General features: G+C 40.5%; 2 protein-coding genes across 2 annotated transcripts in view; one reads left to right on the top strand and one right to left on the bottom strand.

Moving 5' to 3' along the window:
- The window catches only part of casq1b (calsequestrin 1b), an 87,361-nt gene that overhangs the window by 38,520 nt on the left and 23,671 nt on the right, over positions 1–25,170 (bottom strand). The gene's annotated exons all lie outside the window — the stretch shown is intronic.
- Positions 13,789–25,170, top strand: part of LOC122765894 (astrocytic phosphoprotein PEA-15) — a 39,044-nt gene continuing 27,662 nt past the window's right edge. Inside the window, exon 1 of the mRNA XM_044020364.1 lies at positions 13,789–14,208. The gene's annotated coding sequence lies outside the window, so the exon portion shown is untranslated. The remainder of the gene's footprint in view (positions 14,209–25,170) is intronic.

The following is a 25,170-nucleotide window of genomic DNA, read 5'->3' as shown; positions in this document are numbered from 1 at the left end:
TGCTCATCTGACAGACAGTGTGTGGTGGAGGACACACCGGCTGACAGTGGGCTCCAGGTGCATCGACTGGTGAAGAGTTTTTACGAAGGTCTACAGTACACCAAGAATAAATTCCCACACTTTATCTCAACATTCAGCTTTTCCTGTGGATGGAAACCAAACTTTCTCAACAGTTAACTCCTTTGCACCAAAGTCCATAGAGAAAAATGGGCGTTTTAAGCTTGCGGAGACACAGGAGTTGCCGGTCTACTGCTGCCTGGTTTAGTAAGTTCGGGTCACGTCAGTGAATCCCAACGAAGGATTTCAAACACGGACGTCGCATGATAACACATTTGAAGTTCATGATGGAGGCAGCAGTGGATGAACGCCCCCGGCGTGCTGTGACGTAGACTCGCTGATTTTCTGTCGGGAGAGTTTAGGTAACTGTCGCACACGAGTGACGCGATATAGTGCAGAAAATCTGACTCCAGGAGCCACAATCAGATGACGATTTAAAAATAAAATGGACAACATGTAGCTTTTCTACACAAGTGATTCCAAAACATTGGGTCGGGACCCACAGGTGGGTCCTGGAAATTATTTGTTTACATTTGAGTTCTGAGCAGTTAGTGGAAAATATCCAATCGCAGTTTGCGCTCAATATTTCACTGTGTGAAAGATTAAAAGGTTATCAAGGACATGACCGATCAAAACATCATCTACTCATAGATAGAAGATAGAACGATTGCAGATTGTAGTGTATGAGATTTACTAATCATGTTAATCCTAATCTGAACAAGGATTTCGTTGCAGATAAATACGACCTCTAGGGCAGGAGTTGCTCCTCAAAGTTGCTGACTTGAGACGCTGAACAGACGCTGCACCTGCTCTCCTGATGTTGTCCTTCTCATCTGAAACCCTAAACGCAAAAGCACCATAGCTGCATCCAGGAAATTCCCCACCGGAGCCAAATTATCCATGTGAAACCCCTCATGTGAAACCCACCTCCAGAGCCAGCTTCTCGATCTGGAGCTGCTTCAGGGCGCTGCGGTTCCCGTCCACATTTTTGTGGTAGTAGATCACCATCACGTCGTACTTCTTCATGATGGACTTGTAGTTCTTGGTGTTGAGGTTGTGGACCCGGTCTTTGCCGTCGTACTCTGGGGATTCCAAGCCTTTCTCGGCCCAGGACAGGGCCCCCAACGAGAGGAAGACCCCCAAAAACACCCAGCCCCACTTCATGGCTGTCGTCTTCTCAGAGCCTGAACTCTTGAGGAGGCAGGAAGGAGCGACCAAATACACTTGAGAGGTTCAACGTTGTCCCCAACACGAGTTGTTGTCAAAGTAGGAACAAAGTTCACTTCCTGACCCCGCTGGCTAGAGAAGAGCAGGTCCGACAGTGACACCCTCCTTTTAAAAAGGGCTACACGTGGTTTTTGCTGATGCCACCGCCCACAGGAGGAGGTGGGGTGATGGTGGGGCGTGTTTCCTGGGGACAGGAGTCGCTGGTATGCGAGTGGGCGAGACTCTGATCCCACTCGTCCAAGAGCAACGGCAAAAAAAAGAAGCAGGGCACACACTGAGAGGTAGGGGCTACCGAGCAGTGGGCGGAGCAACGTTTGGGTCGTACGTCCACCTGTTTGAAGGCAGTGACAGCAGTTGTGTCGGGCGTTTGGGGAGCTACAGATGCTCGGCGTCTTGGAGGACTGAAGGTATGGACGGACAGATGGAGGTACGGCGAGAGCCTGGAGGAAAGAGGAGCTCTGGGATGCCATTCCCATATTAAGTTTTGACAGAGCAGCCGGACTCTGGCTAAAAATAAAGGCCACGGCGAGACGCCGCTGCGGACAAGATGGCGTCCACGCACCGGGGGGGGGGTCAGAGGGCAGTGTTCTGCAAGTGCACAGGGATGGAAGGATTGAGGAGAACAGATGCTCTAAAAATAAAATGGAACCATCTCATATCTTGCACAATTCCAGGTAAATTGGAAGACTGGTGGGGCCATCTTCAGAAAGTGATTCCAAATCACTGGGTCGGGACCCACAGACGGGTCATGGGAGATTTTTTTGCAAAATCTCATGGAAAATTGTTGATGTTTACATTGTTCAGTGTGTACGCAAAAGCCTGCAAAGGTTTTCCTTGTTTTTTTTTAGTTTTTTTTTTAAATTGGAACGTTAACCATTCAATATTTGAGAACATTTTAAAAATAAATCCAGTGATTTTGGTCGAGTTGAGTCTTTTACTAACGTTAGTCAAGCACGTCTCAAGTCTTTAAATTTGCATACGATAAAAGTTATTTCACGGACATTTACTCCACAACCCTGGCTGTCTCCATGACAACAGCAGTGTTTTCACTGTCAATTCTAGCAACAGAATCTGATTTGAAAAAGTTGATATTTTTCCAGAATAAAAGCTAAAATAAGATAATAATTTAAGATCAGATTTAATAAAGCATGGGGGTGTTAATACACGTTTTCACGTATTTAAGTTTTAAAAATGTGTTTTTTATGTATTGTCGAGACAAAGTTATGATTCATTGTGTATCGGGGATCGGGGAAACACACATTTTTGTTCATGAAAACGGGCCAAGCGAATGTTGAACAAATTCAGTCCGACATTTAAAGGTATTTAAGTACTTCAAGTATGGTTTAACTAAAACAGCCTGAGGGCGCCAGTGGGTCCAATCCGGCCCCCAGGATGAATTTGTGAAAATACCAGATTTTTCAGTTCCAGGTACCTATAAATTGTTAACTTTTATAACATAATATTGTTGAAATTGCACTTAATTTCAGGTTGGTCATTGGATGTTTTGAATTCTGAATACTCTGGGTTCTAAGGGTTAAGTACACAAACAGAGTATTTGTACTTTGTTACATTTAAAACAATGCCATGTAGAAAGTTTTCGTCCTGTACAGTAAATGCTTTTATTTTCTTAATTAGTTCTGCTTGAAGACCTGGTCTAAGCGTGTTTTTGGACTGTGTGAGGAAACCGGATTACGTGAAGAGACTAAGTGCAAACTACACAAATCCGTTTAAAGACACAGCTGTCGCTTACGTCGTATTTCCTCACACGCATCGGGAATAACTACACGCAGAGTTTATTTTGGAAGAGAAAGGAAAACATGGAAACCCGGAATGCGGGAGGGAATGGAGAGATGTAAGCAGAGGAGGACGAGTGAGATCATGTCAGCTATTACTTTACAATGAGGAAAGAGAGAGAGCGAGGCTATTAATAACAGAGTGTAACGTGAGCTGCTTTTCTGATGATGATGATGATGATGATGAAGCCAAGTCTCTCTCTGTGTGTGTGTGTGTGTGTGTGTGTGTGAGTCTGCACTACACAGACAGGGGGCGCCATAACAGTGGTGAGCTGCCAGATCCAAATACAAGTTTGAAAAACAAGATAAGGACAGTTGTGATATTGTTCAGTGACATAATGTGACTGCATTTGTTCTGGAAGACCATCTTTAGTCACATTAAAGGGCCAGTGCAGCAATTTACTACTGCATTTACATGAAGAGAATTAGAGAAATATGATAAAACTGTAAATCTCTGCAAGAAGACATGATTTATTATACCACATTTTTGACAAGACTCACTTTATGTAAATAGCTATTTATTTAAATTGTATTTCTATTATAACAATACAGGGACTTTTTTGAATGCATCTCTTTCTGTCCATTACTTCCTCACTGTTGCACCGCGGAGGTAAACAGCGCCCCCCTCTGTCAGCTGCACTAACACGGCCTCTCTTTATACCCGGTGCATCTTCTGTCCTTCACCCTCTGTCTTCTTCAAAGCGACTCAAGCGAGATGAGAAACAACTGGCTGTGCCAGGGTCGTTGCCATGGCAACTGGGAGCTTGCCATCAAACGGCTCACTTTGTCAGGAGAGACAGAGACAGACACAGAGTTCACTTCTCCATAATGTGACGACATGAAACTGAAGATAATTTAAGTGACTTTTGAGATGAGAACATTTCTTTGTTACGCGTCAGTTTCACTTTTTCATATTAAAGGGATAGTTTGCACTAATTAAAAATACGCTCATTATCCAGTACAGGTTTGCCCTCACGGATGTTTGAATGGGTTAAAACCAAAGCACATTATGTCACGTTATGTGACGTTCACGTAATGAACGGGAACGGGAAAACAAAAAGATCTTATAAGTGAAGCCAGTATTTCACTTTAACATGTTTCCACGGTGATTTTATGACTTAATATAACTCAGTTCTTACATAAAGCACATTTAATTTTACTGGTTTGGCCCCAACCCTTAAACTCCAGTCAATAACATGGGAATTTTTCAGCAGGGGAAATAAACTCACAGATTGGAAACTCTGCGATCAATAACATTTAAACAAAGAGAGACCAGAGTGCAGGGACCGTCTACAAAGTGCAACACCCGAAAAAGATATTTGAAAATTGTTCAATAACTACACCGTGATACAGCGTACTGCCAATTAAACTCACCGAACATGTTTTTTTTTTGGATTATACGACATCACTCAGTTTGATAAAGTATGATTTTATATCATTCTTATGAATATTTATGATAAATAAATGTCAATAACTTTACTATAATACAGTGCAGTGTCATCACACTATAAAAGAAAAACAAAAGAGTAAAATGACATATAATGTAATGAGTAGCAATTTGTCCCACTAAGTCATATTTTGTTGCCACTAAGTCAAATTTTGTGGCCAACAAGTCGTATTTTGTGGCCACAAAGTAGTATTTTGTGGCCACAAAGTAGTATTTTGTAGCACTTTGTGGCCATTAAGTCGTATTTCACAAATTAGAATATTGTGTGCAATTTATAACTGTTCCATGGCTACAAATTAGTATTCTGTGGCAAAATAAATATTTTGTGGCCATAAATTAGAGTTTTTTCCCCCCCCCATGTCATGTGTGGGGTTACATAAAAACATATAGGCATAAACAAAGTGTCAATGTCAAGTATTAACTGTGACTTCTACCTTTACACTTGAACATGACCCTGACTCTGTTAAACCTGGAGTGAAACCAGGTCTAACCTGTGTTTGTTCCACTGTACTCTCTCTTCCTTCCAAACACACGTTGTGTGAGTTGATTGACATGAAAAAAAGACGGACAAACAGACTTTTGTACAGAACTGCATGTGCCGCCATCATTATCCGTGTCTGAAGTGACTTTATTGCTTCAACAGAAACAACTGAATTGGTTCAGGTTACAGTTATTTGCACTCGGCAGCAGAAAAATCTAAAATCTCCACAGCACTATCAGAGTTGTACGTCAGCGTCTCAGCTGAAGCATGGTGAGGATGTGACACAGTGGTGTTGAAGTGTTAATGGGATCTTATGTCTATGACGGGGGGGGGAGGTGTGATGGGAAAAAAAAAAATGAAAGACTGGGGGAAATATGAGGGAAGAAGAAATGAAATAAAGGAAAGAGGGAAATGTGCTTGTGTGGTTAATTAGCAGCAGTGATTAATGTGTATAATGAGAGCGGGATAATTACAAGTGTTGAAGATGAGGAGGATGAAGCTCTGCCAAGAATTACAAAAAAAATGTCAGGAAAAAAAAAGATGTTTAATGAAATTTCATGTGTGTTTTTTGGTTTTATTTCTCCACGATGTGTCGTTGAAAACAGCCACGTGACGTTGAACTGTAATTGTGACTTTTTTCTTGTAATATTACGACTTTTTTTGTCGTTGTTGTTGATGCAGCGGTTTGAACGCAGCAGGTTTTTTTTGGCTGCCACAGCTTCAGTCTTTGCACTCGTCACCCACGTTCATCCACAGTGGGTGGAATGTTGCATTCATCATGAACATTTGGTAAATGAGTGAAGTGCACACCTGATGTGGTGCCTTCACTGACTGTTGAAGAGCGTCTGTGTCTGGAGTACAAGTTCATTTGTCTCGCGTGCCGCACATGCAGCGCTGCGAGACTGTTGCGTCTCCATCGATGTAGAGACGTGTTTGACAGTAGGCTGATGACTGCACGATGACAGGTTGCTTAGTAACCAGAAACCTGACAGACTGACTGATGGAGTTGCTGGATGAACAGTTGGTGTGTGTGGGATGGATCATGGATACATGAGATTTAGAAACTGTGAGCCAACAGTGTGTGTGTGTGTGTGTGTGTGTGTGTGTGTGTGTGTGTAAAGGGGTCTTTCAGGATTAAGACCTGAGTAAGGGTTAAAATTGGGTTTAAGTTAAGGGTTAGAAATTTGGTTGTGGAGGACAAGATAAGGGGCGAGGGAATGCAGTGTGTGTGTGTGTGTGTGTGTGTGCGTGTATATATTTGACCTCTTTATGACTTTTTTCTTGTAATACTGCAACTTCTATTGTAATATTGTGACTTTTTTCTTGTAATATTATGACTTCTTGTAATATTGTAACTTTTTCTTGTAATATTGCAACTTCTATTGTAATATTGTGACTTTTTTCTTGTAATATTGTGACTTTTTTCTTGTAATATTGTAACTTTTTTCTTTTAATATTGCGACTTTTTTCTTGTAATATTATGACTTTTTTCTTGTAATATTATGACTTTTTTCTTGTAATATTGTGACTTTTTTCTTTTAATATTGCGACTTTTTTCTTGTAATATTATGAATTTTTTCCTGTAATTTTGTAACTTTTTCTTGTAATATTGCAACTTCTATAGTAATATTGTGACTTTTTTCCTGTAATATTATGACTTTTTTCTTGTAATATTATGACTTTTTTCTTGTAATATTGAGACTTTTTTCTTTTAATATTGCGACTTTTTTCTTGTAATATTATGACTTTTTTCCTGTAATATTATGACTTTTTTCTTGTAATATTACTACTTTTATGCAATATTACAACCTTCTTGAATTATGACTTTTTCTGTAATATTTTTGTAACATTTTGTAATATTTCTATAAATAGCCCGATTAATCGGTCATAATTCAATCTATTGGAGAGAGACTCATCCACAGTCATGCTCCTGAATCAAGACCAAGACTCCAGGGACAGTACCATAAAAAGTCTTTACAGATACAATTCCAGTAAATTCCCACCGTTCCCACCAAACCACACACGGCGGCCATTTTGAGCTCCGATCAATGTGTTTTTTTCTGAGCGACATCTAATGTGACAAGGCTTTTAGGGCTGTAATTGGAAATCTCAATTGTGCCCCCGGCTAACAAGCCTTGAGAGGATGGTATAATTAAGAGGCTGCTGGTAATGGAGAGCAGTTATCTGACCCAGACCTAATTCAGAGGCCTCATAAAAATGACACAGCACATGTGGGAGCTTTGAAACGCGGAAATAAAGCACCAGAGATGAAGGATTTTAGGCGCCATTTCTTCCTTATTTTCATGCTAATAGCACGTGTCGCGTTATATGTGGCGAACTCTTCCTTTCTTTTTTTTTTTTCATGAAAAGACGCAAATCCTTTTTATCTGTCACCAGGCAACATCACTGGGATGTAATTAACCAACAATGACGGGGAGTCACGACCGTCTGCGACACATTTAGAGCACAGCAGCGTTTCAGAAGGAGTGAATGATTCAAATCAGCCTGAGGAAATACAGACTCATGGTCTGCAGTTAAGATGATGTTTCAAGGCTGTAAACACGACTGTGACATGTTGTCATCTAAATTATTTGTTGAGGTGATATTCACAACCGGCCAACACGAAGTAAATATTTAACATTCGCTTTTCCCACTTCTATAAGGCTGCATTTAAAATTGTAAATAGATTTACGTCATTTAAGAGATCTGATGTCAATCCTTGGATGGGTATTTTTAATTTATGCTACTTCCTCTATCCTGTACAAATCTGGCCAGACTGCAAGCTGTTAGCTGGTGCTAACCACTAAGCTGACAGCTAAGTCCACAGTTTTGTTTGTCGTCTATGATGAAGAACCAAAAAGGCGTACACGAGTTGTGAAAGATTTAGTTACAACACTTAGGACTAAAATCGAGCTAGTCTTAGTCAGACTAACATACTTGGATAATGCGATTCATAGTCCATATGGCCTCAGCGAGAGTTAAAGCTAGGTCAACAGGAAACTGATTCAATACTCACTAGCTTAAAGAGAAATACAGCGCCACCGGTGGAGGCGGAGTCAGACGTACACAATAAATAGATTTTCTATGCAAGTTTACTTGGTAAGTTGTCCGATTGCCTGTCTTAGTCGGACTAAGACAGGCCATAGCCCGATTACACTGTGAATGTAAACGTATGGTTAGCTAACGCCAAAAAGGGCATGGATACAGGCCAAACTGCACTCACAACACCCCCTGCTGGACATCTTGGTAATTCCTTCAAACTGATTCTGTGCTGTACATTTTGAGCTCAAACAGGTTTTTAAGGTATTGCCTTTTGTACTTTGCGGAAGATTTTTTACGTAAAAAAATGAATATTTGATTAAAAAAGTAAAACCGAGTCAGTGGGGATGGTTGATCTACTCAGCGCCTCATCAACACACGCTGGGGGTTTTATTTTTAATTTTGTCAAATTAGATTTTTAAAATGAAAGTTGAAAATGACAAAAGGCTCATTGCACTATCAAAGTCGTTATTTTGGTTCTGTGGCAACATTAATGTCAACGTGACTGATGTGCAACAAGTTGTAATAAACACAAATTACTCACTGAACGAGGCATAACTCCATTAGCGTGAGCTGCGAGCGACAAATATACACCTAATTCTCTAATTCTAACCATTTAAAAGGGTATAATAGCGACCTATGTTGATAATAATAGAATCCCCTGGTGTTATCATCTACCCACGGAAGTGAAAATGGCAGACGTGTTAAATGGTGTCGCGGTGTAACAAGCGAGGGGCATCCGTCTGTTCTCGCTGAAAATGACTCTGATGCTGCAGGTCTGCACTTAGTGAGAGTTAAGCCTTTCATTTATGCTCCACAATCAAGTCACTTTGAACTACAGCTATAGCTCGCCACCACCATTTAATTGGATTAATGTCCTCGTCCCCAGTGTAGAGCTGCAGTGGCTGACGTCACGCAATTCCTGTCATGGGACACTCGTGACTTTACAACCCCACCATGTTGGCAGGAAGCCAAACTGTGCAAATCCACAGAGGTACAGTAAAAACCAGGCAATTTGTCAGGAAACTCGTCTCTTCACTGCCTGTTTTCATAAAAAGTGAAGATGGTGGATCGCTGTTGATAAAATTAGCATAGCCCAGGTACATAACCCATCCATCCAACATCCATGCAACAGTACTTTAACTCCCAAATCGCAGTATCTGGGTGTTTGTCCGACTTTGAGAAATTCGATTCAGCGCGATTTCAGTCAGACTAACACATTTACATGTATTTCAAAAGTCCAGTTTTAGTCGGACTAACACAATAATTAGATCTCTTTCTAGCATAATGAAAACTACCGAGTGTCCTCGCAAGGAAGGACGAGGAGAGGGAAGAGGAGCAGGTGACGGAGGTCGGTGAGAAAGATGCTGAATATAGATTTCAGTAAAATGAAGACGGGTGCACAAAAAAAAAAAAAATGTCCACAAAAAGGAGGATTTTAAAATAAGAGCAGAGCGAGGCAGTGAGTGATGACTGCAGGCAGAGAAGATGGCACAATGACTAATGATACAAGACACCAGCTGGAAGGCAGAGGGGAAGACGAAGCTGGATCAGGGAAAAGGTGCCACGGTGACAAAAATGATCAACACACTCGAGGTGCTGCCATGTTTTAGTCCATTAACGCCAACAATATGACTAAATCATGTACATTTTCTTTTTTTTTTACTTATTTTTTTAAAAAAAGGGAACACTACAATTTGTACAGTCAAATCTACTGCTACAAAAACACTACAGACTAGAATCCTCAGATTTACACGACATTTTTGTCGTTTTGAGAACAATCAGACTAGAGGAGGTAGGGGATCAAACTGCCAACTTTCAGGTTAAAAGATGTCCCATTTGACCAACGACTGAGCCGCAGCTGTCCGGTAATGCCATAAATGGATTGTATATAAGACAATATTTGCATTGAAAGAAGTGTAAAAGAAAATGTTTGGAATTTTTTTTTTGATTTATACTATAGTAAAATTAACAAGCTACGCTAACAGACTTTGTTTTACAACTCTAGCTTAAAATCTACTGAATTATTTTGCGTCACCAAATGAAGTAATTATATTCAGTTTTCTTTCTTTTTGGATTTGACAGGTGAGTTTAATGAGTTAGTTAGACAATCAGTTTGTTAGTTACTTAGATAGCAAGCTAACTGACTGACCACCTGTTTTTTGATGTTTTGGAGCCATAGATTGAATTTCACAGGCTATTGTATTGTGTTAGTTATTCAGTTTGATACTCACTTAGTTACTTAGCTAACTAACTGACCACCCTTTTTTTTTTATTAAGTTTTGGAACCATAGCTTGAGTTTCACAGGCTATGAGTTACTTAGTCAGTCAGTTAGCAAACTAGCTAGCTAGCTTACTATGCAGCTAACCAAATCACTTACTCGCTCGCTAGCTAGGTGTTTAGTGAGAGGATTAATACACATAAAGTACAGTAAAATTCCAGTGAAAGAAGCCTTTAACAGAGGAGTGGTGGAGAGAGTGAGAGCAGCAGAACATGAGCTGTGAATGAAAGAGTGCAGTGACTCTGCATTTTCATTGTTTCTCTTTCCACCGACTCATCCCTCTCAATGAGCACATTCACACACAGTGACAGCACACTATCTCTCCTTGTCCTTCGCTTCTTTCTTCCATTAAACCGCACGCGGTCACACCACCGTCTTTATAGTTTTCTATTGCTTTCTATCGCCCTTTGTCTTTCATTTGCGGTTTCCTCCTCCATCCAGCCTTCCTTCCATCCCTTCCCTCCTTCCTTCCTTCCTTCCTTCCTTCCTCTCACGGCAGCTGAGTCCTCAGAGTTGTTTTGTTTGGAAAGAACTTCCTCTGTGTGTTTTTCTTCTGCCCTCCAATAAACCAGCCCGTCTTGTGATGGGAAACAAGAACATCACTATTTTAGTATGAGCTCTAGGGCAAAAGCACACACACACAAACACACACACTTTGACTCTGTTTTGACCAAAGCTCTATTTTCTTTAGTTTTTGATCCTGTTTTTCATTCAACAAAGTCATTTCCACATGGCCACGATCCACAGATGTGACTGACCTATTAAAGCTGGGGTCAGTAAGTATGGGAAAGCTAGCGTTGGCTTTATCGTTCACAAAAGGAAGCGAAAATACCTCTCGTCAAAGCTCCAAAACCTAAAATATTGTTAAAAGGTGAACTGTTGCGGCACTTTGTGTCTTATTTTTCCACGACTCGCTTACTTGCTAACTTCTGGCCCCTGTCTCAGCTTTAGCAGTTAGCCTACGCAACTTGTTGTAAAGACTTTTACTCAATAACTTTTGGTTTTACTGACAACTCTTTAATGACTGTCAGGACTTAGAAAATAAGATAAAATCACAGAGGCTAGCTCACATTCACTGATCAAAAACCTGCAGATAATTAGTCCAAGTGTCTTTACATGTAATTAAGAAAAACTATTTCGTAATGATTTGATTTTTAAGACAAATAACAGTTATATCTGTGTTGCGAGCCGTCGTTCGGCGTCATCCTGAGATTATTTCCAGAACTCCCAGCATGCTCCTCAACATATGGCCTCCCAGGCAACCAAAGATCATCAACTGACTCATGTATCACCCGCTGAGAGCTATTCATGGGTCTGACATGTGAAAAGTATGAGGTAGAGAAACAGGCCCATATTTACCGCTCTGTGTTTCTTTGAGTGGGAGGTTTTTCGTGTGTTTTTGTTTTTCATCCAAAATGCTTCACTTTCAGGCAGGAGATTGTTCGCATTAAAGGCGTACAACGGTGGGGAGAGTAGATGATAAGAGTAGATGTTTACAGACAAACTGCAGATGCTCGCGTTTCTGTTGAGCATCTGTTGCTCCCATGCAAATGACTGTGCCATTTGCATACATTAGCAATAACAATAACGCCTATTGTTTTGGTGAAACCAGCCGGTGAGAGGACACGGTTTGACTCAGCTCAGTCACAGGTAGAGGACGTTTGCACATTGGTGGCTTTGTTTCAACAGCAACAGTCATTTTATTTCACTGGCGGCCATTATGGCTCCATTTTAAAGCTGCAGTATGTAACTTTTAATTACAACAAATCTCTGCTACATTCAAACCATTGCACAAACAAGCTCTCACAAAGACTGATCAAGACTATAATCTTCTCTCGCCGTTTTATTATATCTAATGTTGCTCGGTGACTGCACACAGGAAGTGATTCCAACTATGTCAAGACAGATGAACGGCAACATTAAGCTAGTAAAGTGAGACGACCGCAAACACAAAACACAAAGAAGCGTCCACAAAGTTTCAATTTACTGCTCAAAAACAATCCAGTCATTCATTGTTTCTTGGCGCTTACAATGTAAATATGATGTTATTTCTATTTAATTTGATTTTTGTTTGAATTTTTGTAACTGTTTTTATTGCGGTGTATTGCTAAAGCTAAACTGAGTATTAGCCTAAGAGATGCACGGCTTATATACGGATATACGAGACAACTGCAACATTGAAAATTAAGGCTGAAATCTTTTTTAGACTGTTTTTTTCCCCTTTCAGTTTAAAAGCATTGACTGTTTTTTTGTGTGTGGGTTTTTTTTTTATAAAGTAAATGGATGGTCGGAAGACCTGGAATAGCAACGCATCTCATGCTAAAAAAGTGTGTGTGTGTGTGTGTGTGTGTGTGCATGTGTTTGATGTTTTTTTCTCACAGACCGGATAACAAGGTGACATCAGCTTTGAAAAATGTGTGTGCAAGTATATGAGTGTGTGTGTCTGTGTGTGTGTGTCTGAGAACCAGCTGAATCAGAGGTGACGAAGAAACAGAGCTCTCACTCTGTTCTTTTTTTCCTCAGCATCACATTTTCCCACCAGATAGGAAAGCCAAATGACAGATAGTGTTTTTTTCATGTAGAAAATTATAATTGACCTTTAAAATAACATTACTTTTGATCGAAATGTCAATCAAAACATGTTTTGTAATGTCTTCTATTGATAATATAATACTTTAATATGAGTGCTATTTTTAAATTCCCACCAAAATAAAGCAGAATTGATTGATTTAGCTTGTTGAAATTGAGCTAACTTAGTTTTTGAGTCAAGTTATTAAAGCTGTAGTAAGTCATTCCAACGCTGTTAAATTAGCTAATTAGCTCAAATAATGCTGATCTAATCCATCAGCTCCACGCGACTTTTCTGTGTTTCTCAGTATAGTGGCGTTTCGCATTGGTGTCTGTGGAGACACAGAAGCAAGACGACAGCCAATTTAGGTTAAGTTGAGCGAATGTTGAAAGAGAACTTCACGTATGGGGATTAAAGCGGAAAATGATTTTTATCTAAATATGTAAAAAGTGGTGAAAATTGGCTCACTAGCACCCCCCAAGGGTGAAACCCGGTAGGACAAAGCCGAAATTAAGTTCACCTAATTTCGCGAAACTTGTTGGGAACATGTCACAGCCTGAGACGAACAAAAAAGTCCAATCGGGACCATATATGGGAAAATTATACGAAGGAAGTATTTACATTGAACATTTTTGCTTTTTTTCAGACCATCCTCAAGTACACCTTGTTCCCAGTTAGTTATTACAATAATTTCAACTTTTTATAACTAAATTTTACAATAAAACACTGGTTCGTTTGTTTGTTTTTAATTTATTTCTTTTCACTGCACATTTTTCCTCCCTATAGTCATGTTTTATTCGAAGGAGTGAGAGGTTGTTTCCCCATAGACGATCTCGAGACAAATCAGACAGCGTGTTAAACCGTGACAGAGAGAGAGAGAGAGAGAGACAGAGCGAGGAAAAGGCGTTTCCACGTCCCCAGCTCTCTCTTCCACAGTCGCGGACACAGACGCGGACACGAAGGGACCCACTCTTTCTCCTGTCTGTCTCATTGTCCTCAAACACTGACTGTCATTCCTTCACGTCACCCGCGTGTCTCCCCCCCATCTCCCGCTGCCACTTTCATCCACTGCCGCGTCTCCCACGCGCATGAACCAGACTCTGGTCCATCATCATCATCGGAGAATCCACGCGCGGACGCACGGACACAGTGGACTTTATTATTATTATTATTTCTGCAGCTTCCTCCTGAACCCGCACACACACTCACAGATCTGCTGCTGCTGCTGCTGCCTGTGACACCCACTGGAGATTATCTCCACGCAAACTCCCGCATCACTCTCTGCGTGTCTGACGCACTTCACTGCGCTGTGGGTGAGTACATCCTTTTTTGTTTGTTTTATTACATCCTTTAAATGTTTACTGCATTTTCCCCCACATTCGTGTTGTGCTGAGTCATGCTATTCCCCCAGAATTTAACAAAATAAAAGACTCCACTTTATGAATTGGTGCAAAAAGCCTCCTCCTCCTCCCCTTCCTCTCCTCCATTCATGGAAAGGCATCACTTCATGTCCCTTGACTCACAGCGCAGCCTCGAAAAAATTCCACTTTTTCCGCCTTGTTTTGGCCTCAAACGCATCACTTTTACAGGAGAACAGTTCAGTTTCTATTATTATAAGTCAAAGTAGATGAGAAATGGTACAGGTAATTAGTTAATTAGTTAGTTAGTTAGTTAGTTAGCTAGTGTTTTGCCTTCTGGCCCCAAACACAAGGAAACTAATAATAATGTGTTACATATACATTAAAACAGGTTTATTTCAGTCTTGTTTTGGCCTCAAACACATTCATAGAAATGATGCGTTCACTGCCCTTATGAATACATAACTTTACAGAGGCTAAAAATGCTTAAAGCACAATATTTATCCACTAAGACCTAAAGAAGAGCAGTTTAGTTTCTTCTGATGAAAGTCAAAATAGAATAAAAATGTTAGTTAGTTATAGTTAGTTAGATGTTATTTTTGTGTCTTGCCTTCTGGCCCATCCCACATGGGATTATAATAGAGATATATTGGTATATATATGTATGTATATGATAGGCAAATTAAATTAAACACAACAAATACTAATAATAATGTTAAATGAAGTGACATAATTTCTCATCATATATACATTTTAAAAAAAAAAGACTTCTGCAGGTTTATTTCAGTCTTGTTCTGGCCTAAAACGCATTGGTGTCACAGAATTTACGCATTTACTGACGCTGTAAATACATAACTTTACGTAGGCTAAAAGTGCATAAAAAGCAGTATTTACCCGCTAAGATGAAAGAAGAAGTTATTAAAGTTATTAAAATAGTGTTAGTTAGTTACTTAGTTAGAAGTTAGAATAATATTAATATTATTAATAATAATGACAGTTATAAGTGTTTTTTCCTGTCTTGTTTCGACATCAAACACATCAGTTTCACAAAAAGGTCAAAAGTTCAGTCAATGATGCGTTCACCGACTCTGTAAATGCAAAACTTTATGTCGCTTAAGTGCATAAAACACAGTATTTATACAGTCTGACCTCAGTAAACTATACTTTTTAAGTGAAAGCAGAATATAAATTGTCATTTTATAAACATTTACGTTGCTGCTCAGTGTTTCCCGCTGTTAGCAGCTCATCTCAGACACACGTGTGGTAGTCGAAGTAAAATTTGCAAATTTCCAATTCTCAAGAGGGCGTTTTAACACACCACTGATGGAAATAATTAGATTGGTGTTAGTGTTGCCATTGGACATTGATGTATCCAGTGTCATTCATTCATTCATTCGTTCATTCACAGCAGAGACTTGAGTGAATAGTGAATTATTCACATAAAGGTTTGTTTCCTGGCTTCTCTGTGATGTTTTTCTTGGATGGTGTCGTTGTTTGTGAGGATGATTGTGGTTGTTTTTGTAGTCAAATTATCTGGTTTGTTTTCCTGAACTCGGCGTCAGTGATGACATAACCGCTGACCACGCGTGACTGTGAACGGATGAGGAAGGGTGTGTCTTTTATGAATGGCCGTCTGGTCCAAGAGCTGGATGTTTGACTCAAACTCCTCTTTCCTCTCTGTCCGCTGCCTCATTTTTACATTTCCGTACATTTAATCTCTTTACAGTATCAAAAAGTATCTTATTTTTGACTAATTTATTCTGGCCTGCAGCCGTTTTTACCTCAAACTCAACATAGAATTTGTAAAAGCACAGATAAAAAAGGTTCATTTTGCAGCAAGGCTGCTCAAAATGTCCTAAATAAAATGTTTCATTGACAAAATAATTAAAAGATGTAGTTTTTATACAAAAAACATACATACATACATCTGAATATTATTATCATACATTAATCACACACACACAAGAGTGTGTGACACTTGTACAGTATGACAGCTGTCAGTCCATTTCCTGTGCGGTTACATTCCAGTCATATTTCTTCTTTTTTCTGCTCTCAGTCTTTTTTTCTAATTTTCGGACGAGTTTCCGAAAAGTTAGGCACAGAATCTGCATCCGTTATCGCTTGTGTAGTTTGCCATTGCGGTAAAACGGTGTTTATATTACAAAAACTCACTCACAATTATTTGATCGGGAATGGGGAAAATAGTTCATATTACACGTAAGGGTAAAATGATCTGAGGGGCCTCAACTTAAAAAAGTATATCTACATATGTATGTATATATATATATATATATATATATATATATATACATATATATATATATATATACATATATATATATATATATATATATATATATATATATATGTATGTATATATATATATATATATATATATATATATATATATATATATATATATACATACATATATATATATTTATATATACATATACATATATACATATATATGTGTGTGCCTTGACTCAGCTGTTTAAGAGTCAGCTCTGTGACACATATCGATCGTTCTTCTGGGAAAAAAAAAGAAACCGATTGGTCAACACAGCAGAAATGTGCTTCCTCTTTCGGGTTCACTTCCTCTAAGTGTGTATTGGCGGTGTCGGTTGTCACTGCCGCTGCCGCCAGGGGAATGTTTGTGGCTGCCTGTTTGTGGGCGCTCAGTCAAACAGTTTTCGGGAGGATCAGTGTTAATCTGGGGGAACTTGAAACAATGAAAACAAAAGGGGGGGACAGGGAGGTAAAAAAAAAAAATTGTGTTTTGTTGGACGGACTTCAGAGCCAACGTTCTCCAATCCCTCGCCAGCAGCCTGTTTGTTGTCACACATGCCAGAATGAAGACAACAGAAGGAAACGAGAATATAATGGAATTAATCACCATAATCATGAATGCTAAACAACCAAAAACCTACTTTAAACCCAAAAAAATAAAAGATTCACTGTAATGTATTAAAATGAAAGTTTGCTGTCGAGTTACTTCTGAAATCAGACTTTAAAGTCACAGGTTCAGAAGGAGAGTGTTAGAGCAGTCAGGGGATGAAATCCATTTATATAAAACATCACTTTTGCCGGACACAACAGATACAAATATCGCGCTTCAATGGCTAATGACTTCAGCCAATCAATGGACAGTTGCATCCCTCAAGGTTCTGTTTGAGAAAGTCCCTACACTGAAGTATAGAAGTCCCCAAGGCAGTTCCCAGCAATATGATCACTCCCAGTTCTAGTACTAGAATCATTCCCAGTTCTAGAACTACAATCATTCCCAGTTCTAGAACTACAGTTATTCCAAGTTCTAGGAATGTGATCAATCGCGGTTCCTACCACTATGCTCACTCTAAGTTCCTAGCTCTACAATCATTCCCAGTTACTAAAAATATGATTGTTCCAATGTGGTATCGACTTGCCAAAACATTTTCCAACAGTTATAAATATAAAAGTACCTCCGGTGTGAAAATGCTTTCACTTATTATGAAACTGCTCAGAGTGAATTCTTAAGAGACTTCATCTTGAAAAAGTCACGGGACTGCTCCATTTTTATCCAGTGACGGCATCAACATTAGGGATGATTCATAATTTCTTCTTCCCCAAATGTAGCAAGACTGAAATGTGATGGAAACATCCTACATTGACAAAGAGCTGAACAACAACGCTGAAGCATCCACACGACCAACTAATTCCATGGCGACCAAATGTGGCATTCCACCAATGATCTAATGCTTTCTGAAAATGCTAACATTTCCAGGAAGTTGACAATTTGCAGAATCATGCTTTGCAAATGTTCCAGTACAAGTGCGAGCTGTTCTTGTCTTGATGTAAACCGCTCAAACAAAGCTCCCAAAAAGGCTGTAGTTTTCTTCCTGTCATTCCGGGTGCACCCAACAAAGGCGGACGTCCTGTTTTGCAAAGCATAGCTCGAGGCAATTCTTGGTACGAGACTGGCCATGACAAATACAGCACCAGGCACAATTACCCTCAACTATTAAAGCCACACGTACATGTGAGTGATGTTAACCTGACATCTGAGTGGATTACCAAAGGTCTCCAAGGTTAATCCTCTAGGGAACATCAAGGTCTTTGCATCATTTCATTACAGTCCAATGAAGAACGATTAAGATTCCAGTCAAGACCAGCATGTCTGTCTACCCAACGTATCAATGTTAGCTAAATGATACGGATAATTTTGGTTATCCGTAACGTTACCAAGTCAGTAATCAGGTAACTGTCCTTCATCTTAGGCTTTCATGAAGCTTCCAAAAACAGTCCCAGAATGGACGTCTAACCTTTTTGTTTGTAAAGAGCCATGTATTTTGTTTTGCTCAATCCATGTTCAACCGATTTCAGACAGATTTCATTCCTCTACACCCAAATCTGAAGCCCTGTACTCGGGCAAACCTGCACTTCATCAGCTGCGTGGTCTTCTCCGACAAGCCGACATCTGTCAGCTGTTTAATGAAGTCCCAGTCTCGGCCTGATCTGTCAACAACACATGTCAGCGCAGCACACTGGGTAATTAGGATCACATCGCCCTGAAAACTAACACATATACGTCTGGGCCCAAAGTAGGGACTCGGGTATCGCTGAGCAGCCTCGCCGCCGCTGTCAAATGATCACTTCCTGTGGCCTGACGTGCACAGAAGGAGCAGATACGTCACTGTCAGACAATCCCTGCCTTTTGTTTTCCCCCCCATCTCTCCCACTGCATTTGTTTACTGACACCATGTGTGCACCGGGCTCTGCGGAAGCTACGAATTACACAGTCATTATGTCGCGTTACATCACCGCCTGCTCGTTAACATTGTCCACCAGCTTTGTTTTCGGTATCCATTTACAGACGGACCCCCCTGTTAGGGCAAGATACTTTCCGACTCCACAACAAAGTGCTTCTCAAAGTTTTAAAAGGTACGAACGAAAGACTCCCAGAGGAGTGACAACCATCTCGGTTGGTAGTCAGTTGGAAACCGAATAAAGAAATGAAGATAAATGGAACAACGACGGAAAAATTGCAGCACTAGCTATTGTTTTGGGGTATTTTTGGCCGTCGGCCTCAGTGTTTCAGCTTTCATCTGTTTCCAAACATAGCAGGGAGCCGCTTCTTACCACAAGGAACCGCAAAGGACAACCTTCACAGCTTAAAACGGCAGACAGCCAAAGACAAGCTGGTGGCCACAGAGTGGAATATTTCACAGTTAAAGTAGTCCTAATAAAAATGAGAAGATACTAGACTTATGTTTGCTGAACATGTACAAAGCCAGTGAGGACAGGTTTCGATATGTTTTTTTGGGGAACATTTTAGTGAAGATCAATGTGTTAAAATTAAAACTTTACCTAAAAGTTAATATTGTGATTTGGGTCAGGTTCCCCAGATAGAAAGTTTGGGAACCACTGTGTGAGGCAACAGTATTCTAGTAGTGTCCACATTATCAACTTAAGACTGTCTCCAAATGTCCAAAACTCTATTCAAATTCAAAGACAATTGTGTCAAACTGAATGGACGTTTGAAAAGTTCCGATTCAGGTGGACGAACAGGAAACTTTTTGTCTCTGTCCTCAGTCAGCGAGGTCAGGGGAAGAGACGCCGCTAAAAAGGACTGAGCCAAGAGTGAAACCAGCGCCCGGAGCCAAGTTCTCCTCTTTAAAAATATCGACACTATTTGCTGTGTTAAACTCGATGCTTTACTCTGAGCCAAACAGGAAGTAGAGCCTGAAACGGGAAGTCTGCATTTCCAGTTATATCACAGGCGCTAATGTCATTTTCTTCCCTTTCCTTTGATTTGATATGCAGACACATACACACACACACACACACACACACACACATATTATTCAATTAGTTGTGTTTTCTTATTCACTTCCACCCACAGGCCGTCATTTTGCAGGTTAATGCATGACTCATAACACGATTATGTTGATGTTTACATGCAAATTAGCAGCAAGTCACAACTTATCCGGCTTTTTTCAGCTTTTAACCTGAGAGACAGATTTACCTTGATGCAGCGTTTGTGTATCGGAAGCAAAGTGAAATGATTTATTTTATATTCAATGTAACACACACACACACACACACACACAGCTAATCCCTCCAGCAAATGCTCGGTTGCGTGGTCGCTCGGTTGCTGTGCTACAAGTGACGCCCACACGAGCAAAAAAAAAAAGAAGGTACTTTTCAATAAAACTCGCCTCCACTTCTGAAGCTGTTTGTTTGGTTTCGACTCTCGTAATCACATCAGTGCACATGCAGTCTTCAGATGTCCTTCTCTGCACTGTTTTTGCACCTTGACATTCATTTGTTCGCACTATTTTTGGTCCCATTTTACTGTTATATCGGACACATACTAGGGGTGGGAATCGTGATACGACGTGTATCCATCGCGGTACAGTGCGGTGCCGTGCGGTTTGGAACAGGCCCCTCGGTCAGGCTTGCGTTTCGATTGATTGCCTTTACTTGGTAGGCGAACATCGAAAGTTAAAAGTCCTGGATTTGAGCGTGGATGGAGCATCTTTTAACGTAGCTTTCTCCACCAGTATCCCCGCTGTAGGTAACGTCCACCCAAGTTTCGCCTTATTCATTTGAGCAGCGCCACCGTGAGGTGACATGAAGTAGTGATGCCCCGGCAAGTGGAACTGGCATGGACTGTTTACTTTAGATCGCCTTCATTGGATAGTTAAAATATGGGTATTTTCCCTGGCGTATCGATTAGCAAGAACCGACGATATGTCACCAAAATGTATATTTTTAACCCAACCCTTACATGAGTGGATTTTTATGGATGAAAGGAGAAATTAATCACACACACATACAAACGCTTTCAGGCCATGAACATAATCTACTCTGCTGGCTAACTCCAAAATGAAATGCTCCAGTGGGTCTGATTGGATTAGATAAGCGCTGATTCGATTGAAGCAGGGGATGAGGCAGGTGTGTGTGTGTGTGTCTGTGTCTGTCAGACGCTGCCTCAGAGCGTTTCTCTCTCACATTATCTTTAATCATCAAATTGACAGTGAAAAATGTCCCGGTGCCCGACAGTTCTGCGTCCCGCTCGTCAGTGTGTGTGGAAATGTGCCTTTAATCTCGGAAATGTGTCTCTATGGCTGAAAACGTTTGTCCTACATTTGGGCATCTCTTGCTGGTAGTTTTTAGCGCATGGTTAGACAGCCATTTTGTGAAGTTTGTGTCAGTTTGTGAGTTGTTGATCTACTGCTGCCTCTATCAATAAGTTCAAATGTGATGTTTTGTGACTTTCGGATTTACCTAAATGACACAAACGTACCAAACGAAGCAGCAGAGCATTAGCACGTCCAACAAATACGTTGATTTTCTCTATGGAATTTGGTGCGGGAAAAGTCTCTCTCGTGTCCCATTTTCATGTCAGTACCTCATACAACCACATTTAACCTAACTTCCAAACTTGTAAAACTAACTAAGAAACACCCCAAACTTAATAAACCCTGGTGTATATTTGTGTGTATGACACACAGTTAACTTTTTTTTTTTTTTGGCCAGCGTTTGTTTTTGTCATGCGACAGACGAAGACTCAGCCTGTGGCGCAGTGGAGAAGCTGGCAGTGCCCGTCGGGGGGTCTGGTGTGTTTGTGCTTCTTCAGCTGCTCTTTGGATGATGACGGATTTTGTTTGTGTGCGCGTGTGTGTGTGTGTGTGTGTGATGAAAAAGTGCTGTGGCGTGGGTGGAAAGCTCAGGTCTGTAACAGTTGCTCTGATGAGACACTCACTGTTGTTGAGGTGATTCAAAGCTGCGGTCGGTTTTTTTTGATGCCCAAATGGTTTTTTTCAGTGCACTTTATTGAGGAGCAAAACAAAATACATGTTGTGCTCTTTAATACACGGGCCACTTAATTAGGTACAGAGGACACCTGGTGCTACTGTGGATCCAATGCTTTCATGTGACTTGTGTCCAATTCTGACCGTACCACTGAGACTCATCAGACCAGGCAACGCTTTCCGATCTCCTCTTATCCAATTAACGTTGTGCAAATTGACAATTTCGCGGATTTGAATGACTTCGCAAAAGCCGACAAAACCGCGCACTTAAGTCATTGTAATTTAGTTCAAACTTAGGTTTTGGAACAAACTGACAGTCCTAGTATGTTTATACAGTATCTAGTGTTAGTATTCTTTTCTATCGGACAGGGGATTTTTGTTGTAAGCAACAATTAACGAGTTATATATGATTAAGTATTGACAAGTATTGATATTATCAAAATAAAAAACAATTGCAATATTATTTTGTGCCAATATCGCCCCACCCCTACTACAAGGCATTTACGCCCACTGGATATTTTCTCTTTTTTGTTTTTTTGGACCGTTCTCTGTGCAAAGGGGTATTACATAAAAGCTTCTTGCCGAGTCTTATTGTGTAACGTTGCAATGCTTTAAGTGCAAGCTGCACGAAAACCTCAAGCGCTAGGTGGGTACGCGGGTCCCCAGAGGGTTACATAAACAACATACGGCATATCGCACTTGAACAGTTTGAGTCGGCGCGCACATGTTGGTGTGTGTTTGTGAATGTTCCATGTCCGTGTCAGGGAGGTTAACCTGATTCCTGAGGCTTTTTCACACACACGTACGTGGCAACACTCGCGCACAGCGGAGAAGGAGGACGGAGGTAATAAGAGTAAGGAAGGCAAAGACACATCCTTGGCTTCAGCTGATGAGTTCAGGAAGGAAACAAACAAAAAGCAGGGAATGCCAGAAAGGCATAAACCCTCTTATGACCATCATGATATTCAGACCGTCTGGATTTATTTTGATTTTATGGCTGTAGAATTGTCAAAAAAAATGTTCAATGAGTGAGTGCTTCTGTCCCTTTTTCCAAGATAGCTTTCTCTTTCGATATCTGGCAGTTATTCAACCGGAATTGTGTGACTCGCTGGGAGTAAGACCTAGGAGTTGCGGTAAATGAGAAGCCTAAGCTCTAATTGAGCAAGACAATGGTGAATTTGAACACGACATGGTTGCTCGAGTATCAGATCTACTGGCACAACCGTCTCGCTTCACTACAGTCTACAGAAAACAGTCCACAAAAAAGAGGAAAACTGGAGTTCTCTCTGCGAAAAAGTGGAGAGTGGTTTAAAACACTATCTTAAATAAGCACTTGTTTCAGAAAACCATCTCAGAACGTGGAACCCATCGAACCTTGAAGGAAAAAGTTGCCGGGTCCGATGAGTCCCAATTTCTGCTGTGACATTCTAATGGTAGGGTCAGAAGCCTGGGTCAGGCTGCTGATGGAATTATTTAGTATCAATTTGACGGTACGTTCAATTCCTGTTGCATCTGCCACATCACTAAGCTTACATCATCTCAAACTGGCTCCGTGGACATGACAGTGAGTGATCACTGTTATCAGAACTCAAACGAGTAAAGCACATTTCAGATTTGGAAGACTGGGAAATGCTATCTTGTCAATACGGACACAAAATCTGAGGATTGTTTATTTATGCCACTAAGAATGAACACAGTTCTAGCAAGGTGTGCCTAATAAAGTGCCCGGTGATCAGATCACACAGCCCTACCGTGTTGTGAAAGGCCTCTGCAGTCGGCACAACTGACTCACGGTCTACTGTATGTGGTTTCCATTATTACAGAAAAACCTCTTAGTCATCACAAAGCTGCGGCGTCGCTCAGATTACACTCTTTGGTCTCCTGGTGGAGTCGGGCAGACGGCGGAAACTAACAAGCGGGGAAGCGGAGGCCGAGTACAGACAGTAGAAGAACAGTTACCGAGGAACGATTTGGGACAAAAGCTCCAGCAGAATGGGGAGAAAGAGCAGGGAATTAAGGAGCACAGCAAGGACGTGTAACGGAGCAAATGGCTCTTTAATGGCCGAGACGCATAAACAGTAATTGAATCCAAGCAACCTTATTGAGGAAAGATTCATTTTAGGCCACACTGATAATTACCGTGCGACGACAGAGCTGTGTGAGCTTCTACCGGTTGCTAAGGCAAGTGCTTTGGTAACCAAGGAGCTAATTAGCAATCTTCAGTGATTATGTTACAACTACTATCAGTTGGCAGGTTCGTAATGATCCGGTGAAAAAGCAGCAATTTTCCCTGAGATTGTTCTTCACTGTAATTGCTGATTCTATGATGTAACATAAGCAGGTTTTTCCCTCAAGAAATTGCAAAAGAATTTTAAAGAAATATTTAGGTTTGTCTTGTCATTTTTAAGATTTAACCATGGCTTCTTTACCGATATAAAACTTTAATTATTCTCATCTTACATTTGACAATTAGATTTTCCCCAAAATTGTTTGAAATACTTCCAGGTTAATTGGCATAGTCATGGCAATGATAGTCCGAATAGCTCAACATATACAGATTCTGATCAAATTTAGCATATTCCCATTTTCTCCAAGTGGTAAAGTTCGGTTTAGTTCAATTATTTGTGTTTCCATTCCAAGTTAAATGTCGTGAAGTGTACCAACACAACCACATTTTTGGCAACCTTCCATTTGGGTACCAAGCACAGTGGTCTGGCTCTTTCGTGGGTGGAAGTAGAAACAGTAAAGTCAGTTTATTTGTTGACGCAGCAACGTAAGGGAAAAAGTGTGGTGTTTCCTTTGGTGCCACGTGCAACCTTCTCTCAAACAAAGCTTGCTGTGAACAGCCAAGAAGAAAGAATACGGACTGTTCTTCTGCATTGTGCACTTTAACGTACGTATATACGTTGATAGCTAAATAGCTGCATAGTGTCTGGCCCACACACCCCACAGATCGGGTTCCATACATCAAGACTGGTGTTCTATAAAGTGCTCGATAAATACAGACCATTTACCATTTGTTGGAAACAAGGCTTAAAACAATTGTTGAGCAACATAAAGGCTCGGCTGCCAGCATTACATTCTCGTCAATCAACCAACAGGTTGCAAGTGCAACAGGACC

Source organism: Solea senegalensis, linkage group LG3, assembly GCF_019176455.1.
Source record: "Solea senegalensis isolate Sse05_10M linkage group LG3, IFAPA_SoseM_1, whole genome shotgun sequence".
Lineage (NCBI taxonomy): Eukaryota > Metazoa > Chordata > Actinopteri > Pleuronectiformes > Soleidae > Solea > Solea senegalensis.
Note: the sequence above shows the minus strand (reverse complement) of the source record. Positions and strands in the feature narration are given on the sequence as shown.